Source organism: Pieris brassicae, chromosome 4 (assembly GCF_905147105.1).
Source record: "Pieris brassicae chromosome 4, ilPieBrab1.1, whole genome shotgun sequence".
NCBI lineage: Eukaryota > Metazoa > Arthropoda > Insecta > Lepidoptera > Pieridae > Pieris > Pieris brassicae.
The window spans coordinates 2,565,950-2,574,170 of NC_059668.1; the positions used below are offsets into that span (position 1 = coordinate 2,565,950).

The following is an 8,221-nucleotide window of genomic DNA, read 5'->3' on the forward strand; positions in this document are numbered from 1 at the left end:
CATTTCATGTGCATTTGCATAATGAAATTGGCCGCATACGAGTATGCACTGCCCTGTGTCGTCAGTCGGTGTATCGTTTTGGGATTACCTCGGATACTGACGTTCGTTCATGTGACAGAATTTTTTGATAATCCATTTTTAAATAACTTCAATAATTGTGTTGGAATGATTTTAATATAATATATTTGGGCTCGAACGCATACTAAATACATACAACAAAATATAGAAACACTAATTATAATTTGCAATAAGTACACATTAGTGAAATATATTCACGACAGAAAACAAACGAATATTACTCTTAATAAAGTGCTAACTGCTGCCGTGTCCATACACCTGCAGCGTCAGGGACTTCCGGATGTGTTGCCTATGAGGAAAGTGTGTATTTTTTTAACGCACGGTGGTGCGAAAGTGCCGTAAAACGCATTCAACTCCAGTAATCCATTCAACTTTATCACGATTTTACTGTCCAATTAGCTATCGAAAATTAATTAGTTATAAAAAAGTGAATTACCGGTTTTCTTAAAATGAACCTTTTTTATCGGATCGGATCTCATCTATAACAAAAGTTACGTCACTCATCAATATTACTCAATAAAAATAAATTTCCCAAGTAATTGCTACCAAAACTGAACCCTCCAATTCAACAGTAAATACAATAACATACATTTAATTATTAACGGGACATAAAATGCCTGGTAAACATAAAACGATACATTTTCAATCTTCAGACGATTTACGAGCTATAAAATCGAGCTTATCGTGTTTGCATATAAGGTTTTAGAGGTTTGACAAAATGTTTCCTTTACCTGCAACTTTTTATTGTTTCTGCTTTTGGTATAATCTATTTTCGATATCGCTCGTAAGTAACGGTATCTTTGTATTATTTTCGTATGTATAATAAATATAAACATGGAATCTTACAAAAATAACAGACCCAAAAAACTTATAAAGGATATGGGTCGATCACACTGCGTCAGAAAAAGAACACGACTATCAGAAACATGTGAAGATGGAACAAAAGAGATAGTAGATAGAAGTTGAAGAGTTTGGAGGAGGCTTTTGCTCCTTCGGGAGCCGTTTACTAATTTAACATATAACATAAAGTGAATGTAACTATTTTATATGTTCTGTAAGTTTTTTAGATACATTGGATTGTTATATGCTCCATTTAAAACAAGTTTTTCGAACATGAATATCCTCACGTTGTTTTCCTTCACTATACTTGTCATTGGAGCAGGGGATCGAACCTGTCATCAGGGATGAACTCCTGAACCCTGAAGTTGTCAACTAAGCTGAAAATGAGCCCCCAAAAAAAGATTGAAATTAAAGTTAATAACGCCTATGAAGATCCTGGGTAAATTTCCAGGAGGAACATTATTTTGGGTTAGGTTAATATTATATATATATAGTCTACCTTACTTTTAGCAGATTGAACTATATATAAAATTCAATCTTTGCAAAATCACATAATATTTATTTTATATCATTTTCATTAAGATGTTTTTAATAGAATTACGCAGCGTCATGGTTCAAAATGTATTTTAAACCAGTTTTAACTCTTTGAAAATCCAATATCCTCGGTCCACAGAAGTTTTGGATGTAATTAGAATTATGATGGTCATAAAATTTGTCTCGGGTAGAAATTTATTTCTGCAAAAGTAATTAAGGGATAAAATTAGAATTAAATCTTAGATTACTAACTGCATTATTGTTTCCCTATATAAAAACCAGCATAATTGAATCACGATTAAGGTTTACGTAAATATTTTACAGAAATGGATTTTTTTATCGGAACCGGCAGGAGGCTTCGCTTACGGTAAGTGACATCGCCGCCCGTGTACTCACATTAAATTTAATAAATATAAGAGCTGTTACAAAGTCGAATAAACACTAGAACAATAATAATAATAATTCATTTCATTACCAGGTATCGTACCTGGACAGGTATTTAGCGAGTATGACCATTTCATGACCGCGATGTATCTGTCCTTGGATGCGGGACCTTTTTTATTCATTACGCATACATTCTGTTAACAAATCCGCGATAGGTCGGACGTAGCCACTTCTTTAATCATATTTCTAATATTCATAGGCGACTGGTGCCCGCTGTGTTTACGGGACTTAATGAAATGTTATTTTAAACAAGATGCTTTTAAACTACTTAGTTTCAGCAAATATTTGCGTCAAAGATGACGATTTAACTTGTTCACAAGTATCAAAACTAAAGCAAGGTGTATAATTAAAAATTCCACTTAACGTAAGCCAGACCCCGGTTAAGTTGTCAGAAGTTTTAGCTACGATTAAAACTTGTTGGAAGCTTCGCGAAACTCGTTAAAAGATTATTGTAGGTTTAGTAGAAATTATCACTCAGATGTTTAGCCGTTAGTTGGTTATTAAACCATATATTGATTTGATTAAATGTTCTAGTTACGAACTTTGTTCTTTAGGCTAATTCAGACGCGGCTTAACTCAAGCACAGGAGATATTATGGTGCACAAGTGTGTGGGTAGAGACGTATATTATTAATAATAAATCTTATACTTCGATGCGACGGATGTTCTACTCAGAGTCCTACGAGCGCCGGCGCACTACTGATAGCTTTGAGCCTTCAGTGCTTATCTTAATATTAATGATAGTTTTGTTTTTGTGTAAAGACATGATTTTCTAAAATTCCACGCCTATAAATTCAATCACCGCCGTTTCACTTTATGGTATTGTCGACTAATTAGACTTAGGCTTGAGAAAAGAGTGAACCATTTCTCGAAAGACCGGCAACGCACTGGCGAGACTTCGAGTGTGGGCGCTATATAGTATCAGATATCCTACAGCTTGCCCCTATTCCGTAAAAAAAATATTACTTCGCAAATAACAATATTGTATCCTGTAATTATATCGACTATATTTGGCATTTGGTCCGACTCCGATACTAATTATTATAAATTAATATTATTCATTTGAAGCTCGATAAATATTTTTATGATAGCAGAAAGAAGTATTGAACAAACATCTATTCAGTGTGGAATGACCAGTTATAGACCTTTCATAATCTCCTTAACAGGTTATCATTAGCGAATCAATTTTGTACACGAAGTTATATAGTTTAATATTGTTCGTGTGTGTGAGTAAAACCGCGGGGCATTGCTAGTTTTCTAATAATTTGGTAACACGCTGTATACAACTAACCTTAAATTTAAATTTTCTCACTAAGTGAATGTGTCTTTGAGAAATATTTCTTTGAAACGAATCGCACTCGAAAAAATTATCCTAAATAGAATTCGTTTATTTTGCATTTATGTCCATATAAAACGGTTTCAGCAGATAAGTTACTTATAGTTTAATAAAAATGAGCGCAAATATAAACATTTTTTTACTTACAAATGAAGTAAGCAATATATCATGAAACGATAGTAATGGAACTGTTGTGGTGAGATGGTGAGTGGCGAGTGGGTGTAACTAAACTAGAGGCTGTCGTGATTGAGTTTGAACCGCAGCCAATTTTAGAGTGATTGCTGTGTGGTTCATACCATTATCTGACCATTGTAGTTTGCATTGAAAGATATGAGTTTTGGGATTGGCTTTTGGCATAGTATTTTTGAATTGAGCTATTAGGTAAGTAGTTTGAGAGTGTGACTCACATTCTAGAATGTGTTAGTTCGGAATTAAATAATGAGTATAATATGTTATAACTTATGTTATATCCATTCGAGTTAATTGTCAACTGTCAACGTGAACGCTATTAAAACGTGCTTCGATAAAGCTATATATTGCACCATATATTGGAAAGATAAATATATGATAAGTGTTAGGCATAGAAGACACATTTACGAATAAACATGACAAAAGAAACAAAATCTGCATTTGTAAAGATATCCAAATTAGTGGAATTTAAATCTAATTATTCTTGGAATAATAAATCTGGAAAATAAATGTTGTATTGGAAGGTACAAAGAGGTCGAATGAGTTATCTTTTCATTACCATCCTAAGTAAATTCAGCGTACGGAAACGATTATATAGCATTGAAGGTATAGATATAATTTAATGATCTTTACAGCCATGTACCACGGCTTAGATGGAAGGCGTTACACATTATCAATGCAAAAAAAGTTGACTTTATAAACAGGTCCTTATGCCTATAAAATAGTCTAGCCTAATATTAGAAGATTAGCGTTGGGACTGTACCAGTGATATTCAGACTTCCATTTAATAAAGACTGAAACAATTTCAATTGGATAATTTTTTATGTAAATTAGGTTAGATTTAAATTACTTATTAGTCTTAAGTTAATAATTGTAATGTCCAATGATGTCTCTGAAAAGATAATAAAAAATATGAGTTTGTGAACGTATCTACATGCGTTCGTTAAGTTAAACTTCTTTGGCGGAGCGAGATAAAAATCTTTTAAAAATTTTGTCTTTGTAGAGAAAACGACACTAACAATAGAGAAAAGGTTTTTAATACATTGAAAGTTTTATTATAACGCATTATCTAGTTAAATTAAGTTTATTTAAATATCACAGAAAAATGATTTCTACATAATTGAAGAAATTGACATTTTTTATTTTAAAATGTTGACTTTGACTTCAGGATGCCGGTTTTTTTGTGACGGTGTGCGCGTATGGTAAAAAAACGATCTCATCATTTTCACCTAACGCGCCAAAAGAAGTATAACTTAAAAAATTCTAAACATACTGTCACAAAACTTAACAATAGTTATAAAATTATAACAAATTTAATGAACAAAGTGTATCAAGTATAGCAGCACTCGTTTTTCTATATAATTATAACTAAAAATTTAACATCTCAGTATGAAACATGACTAAAAAGTTCTTGTATTTACCATGACATTGAAGTCGTTCTCGCAATCGCCATAGACATTACAGGGTACTGGTGCATAGCCAACGAGAGAAGACACATAAAGGGTTTCTTATTATTTTTATAAAATTTAAATGTTAATTTACCTGAAATTTTAATCGCGTTCAAGGGTCCAACATATAGGTTGCATGTCCCTACAGCGAATACGAACTTTATGAGGAAAGTTTATCATATTTAAACAAGAATTTCATTAAATTTTCTTATACTTAGCTTTGCAAACTGCGCGCATACGTTTACTGAAAGTTTAGTTGGCTTTAGCGAGTAAACATGGACTTTAGTTGTTTTTACGTAAGTTTATTTAATTTAAGTGATTCAGGAGGGGAAGTTATATTCTTCCTCCAACCTCGACCAGTCTCACAGGTCCGAAGGCTTGTCTGAAGGCCACAGCGGCTGATCTTGCATATGAAGCATTACAATAGCATGACTCTGGATATCAGATGGTACTAATTTGTTTGCCCAGCACATGAAGCACTACAATAGTAAGAATTTCTTCTGAAATTCTTCTGTACAAACATTACCTGTCCACATCGTATCCCTTACTTTCTTACTAACTGACGTGAGCCTTAAATTATCGTGATTTATGTATCATCTTTTTAGTGTAGTTTGTTTTTTTGTTCCTGTTTAGTTTTGTCTTTATAACTGTGTATAACATGTATTTTTGCACTTCTTGCCTATCTTATGTAATTTAATACATTTTTTTTCTTTACTCACAGTGGTTGCCTGGAAGAGATCGCTCGAAAGCGATAAGGCCGCCAGTTGCCCTCCTTTTGATTTAATTATGTTCAATTTTTTAATATTGATGAAGTGTCAATAAATAAAAATAAGATAATTGGATTTCGATTCTACAGAGGCCTTACTACATATTTTGGCATGACTCTGAGGTTTCAAAAACTAACAAAGACACAGCGCACGCTTATAATAACTCTCAAATATATACGCACACACACCCATTTACATACTCATACATTCACGCATACTTTAGGTCTTATACGAGAGAAATGTTTAACATATGCACCATGTATTACTGAATAATTTTATCGGCTTACTATTGTGTGGACTAGCGATGGATTAATTTTTTCACAATCATATTTCTGTCAAGAATAAAGTTTTTATTTCTTTATTTTAAACACGTAAATAGTTTCGTTTTGTTATGGTAGTTATTGTAAATCTTTTTTTAACTAACATTTATTTAAAGTAAATTAATTACAATGTGTGTGTAAATGCTGATTGTTCGTAATTGTGGGCGCTTTTATTTTAATCTTTTTGTTCATGAGTTTCTGAATCTGTCTGGCAGCTCCTAAGGATTTAATTACTTAAATAACTCAAAATAGTATATTTAACATAACTTCCAGCAAAACACGTTTTTGACTGCGCCCCTATGAAATCATAAGCGGGGCTTACTGTCTTACTTAATCTTACTATAGATTATAGAAACATGACAAAGGGGCTTTGTTACTGACATATTGTGTCAATGATTACGAATGCGTGAACATGGCAAGGAGATAAATAGGTTATATGTTCACCGTCTCATCTCTTGTTATTCGCTGAAGAAGTGTTTGAATTATAAATAATTATATAATATATATGGAAAATATATATGAAAGCGTAAGAGTGCTTATTTTAATTTACAGTAATTGTATGTTGCCTGGAAGGCATTGTCACCGCTATTTGGTGATGATGAAGCAGTAACTGAGCGTGTCTTTCTTTTCAAGGGATAGTAAAAACCAACTAAGTATGAATCGATTGATGGAATTCAGTCCAACTGGGATGCGATGGCAATAAATTTGGACAAAGCTGAAGCCTTCGATCGGGTATGCAACAAAGCAATTCTTTCAGTACTCCGGGCCAACCGGAAATTTGGCCGATCAGAACATCAAGGTCGACATTGACGGAGCATGTTCTGACCTAAAACCCATACCACTAGGTCCTATTCCCGACTCCTTTTCTTCGCATATTGCAATATAGCAACCTTAGTTGCTATGCGGATGACAGCAATGTGGATACTATTTACAGTGGCCGTGCAGGTATTTCTCGGGCAGTTGCCGATCAGCACCGAAACAGACGTTGCATATGTGGCATCGGTGTTCGATGGTTATCGCGTATAATCAATAGTTAGACTATTAATTATACGCGATAACTGCGTTTCATTCCTAACGAAATATTGATTCAGGTTAAAAGGCGACGAAAATTTATTACTATTTTAATAAAGAAGATACAAACAATGAAATGTTACTGCCCTATCCCTCATTTGATACGGGAATACATTTGTTTGTTGTTCAGGAGTGTTAGCAAAGTTTTAATCTCTTATCTGATAGACTGAAGCCTAGAGACGAGCTCTAGTCCTAGAATATATAAGGGTTTAAACATAACTTTGTTAACTGAATTATTTAACTAGTAATCAACTGTTTCTGCCCAGGGAACGATTGCGCCTTTTTTATATAATAATAAGGAAGCAAACGGGTAGAAGGCTCACGTGATGTTAAGTGATACTGCCGTCCATGGATACTCACATTGCTAGAAGGTTCGCAATTGCGTTGCCGGCTTTTCAAGAATTGGTCCGCTGTTTTCTTGAACCTAAGTCGAATTGGTTAGGAACACTTATATACAGTGGCCAGCTGGTTCCAAATAGCGGTGATATTTAAAATACAGTTTTTGTGCGCTCAGTTTTGCAAACAGTCCAAAATGGCTCTGCCGGCTGTGAACCCGCACCTTACTAAGCGACTTCTAAACCTAAACAGAACCAATCTCAAAACAATGATAGGGACAATCATGGGCCATTGTCTCCTTAATAAACTTCTTTTTGTCCTAGGCGCGACAGACAGCCCCTTGTGCAATCCTGGAATGTGAGGCTGTGGCTAATCAACGCACAAAAATCCTCGGAACAGTGAGGTCGCTCAGCGAAGCCTGTGAAGTGCCCGGGAGACTTCTGTGCTTCTGGAAGGCCTAACCCAGCCTAACTAGGCTGGCTAAATTAGCCAGGGCTTTTGCGCACAACGGACCAACTACGCGTCTAAGTGCGGAAATAGAGTCCACTATACCATACCAAACGTTCAGTTGTGGAACGACGGACGTCGAGGTGATACGGATGGTATTTTGTATTCTGCCTTGACGTCCGATAATGAAACTCACCTGCAGATATCAGACCGAATAACTGCTAATAATAATTTAAATGAATAGTCTTAAGATACAGACGTAACTAACAGAAATAAAATATTAATACAAAATAACAAATAACAGAAACTGAATTTAACTTTGTATTATAAAAACTGCCGTGACTGCGTTCCCTCTAAAAAGTATATAATACCCATCATTATATTAGGAACAGAGTAGCGTAGCAAGCGTGCG

General features: G+C 34.4%; 3 long non-coding RNA genes across 4 annotated transcripts; 2 read left to right on the forward strand and 1 right to left on the reverse strand.

Annotated features, from left to right (window-relative positions):
• Positions 1-252: 252 nt before the first annotated feature.
• LOC123708491 lies at positions 253-652 on the reverse strand. Its single transcript, XR_006753610.1, has 2 exons — positions 534-652; positions 253-477 (listed from the first exon to the last, which is right to left on the reverse strand). It is a non-coding gene; the product is annotated as an uncharacterized LOC123708491 (long non-coding RNA).
• LOC123708492 lies at positions 631-1,708 on the forward strand. Its single transcript, XR_006753611.1, has 2 exons — positions 631-862; positions 936-1,708. It is a non-coding gene; the product is annotated as an uncharacterized LOC123708492 (long non-coding RNA).
• Positions 1,709-5,882: 4,174 nt separating this feature from the next.
• On the forward strand, positions 5,883-7,744 carry LOC123708493. 2 transcript variants are annotated; one of them, XR_006753613.1, is made up of 3 exons: positions 5,883-6,029; positions 6,589-6,687; positions 7,686-7,744. It is a non-coding gene; the product is annotated as an uncharacterized LOC123708493 (long non-coding RNA). The 2 variants fall into 2 exon arrangements; XR_006753612.1 differs by lacking the exon at positions 5,883-6,029 and adding an exon at positions 6,099-6,481.
• Positions 7,745-8,221: the final 477 nt, after the last annotated feature.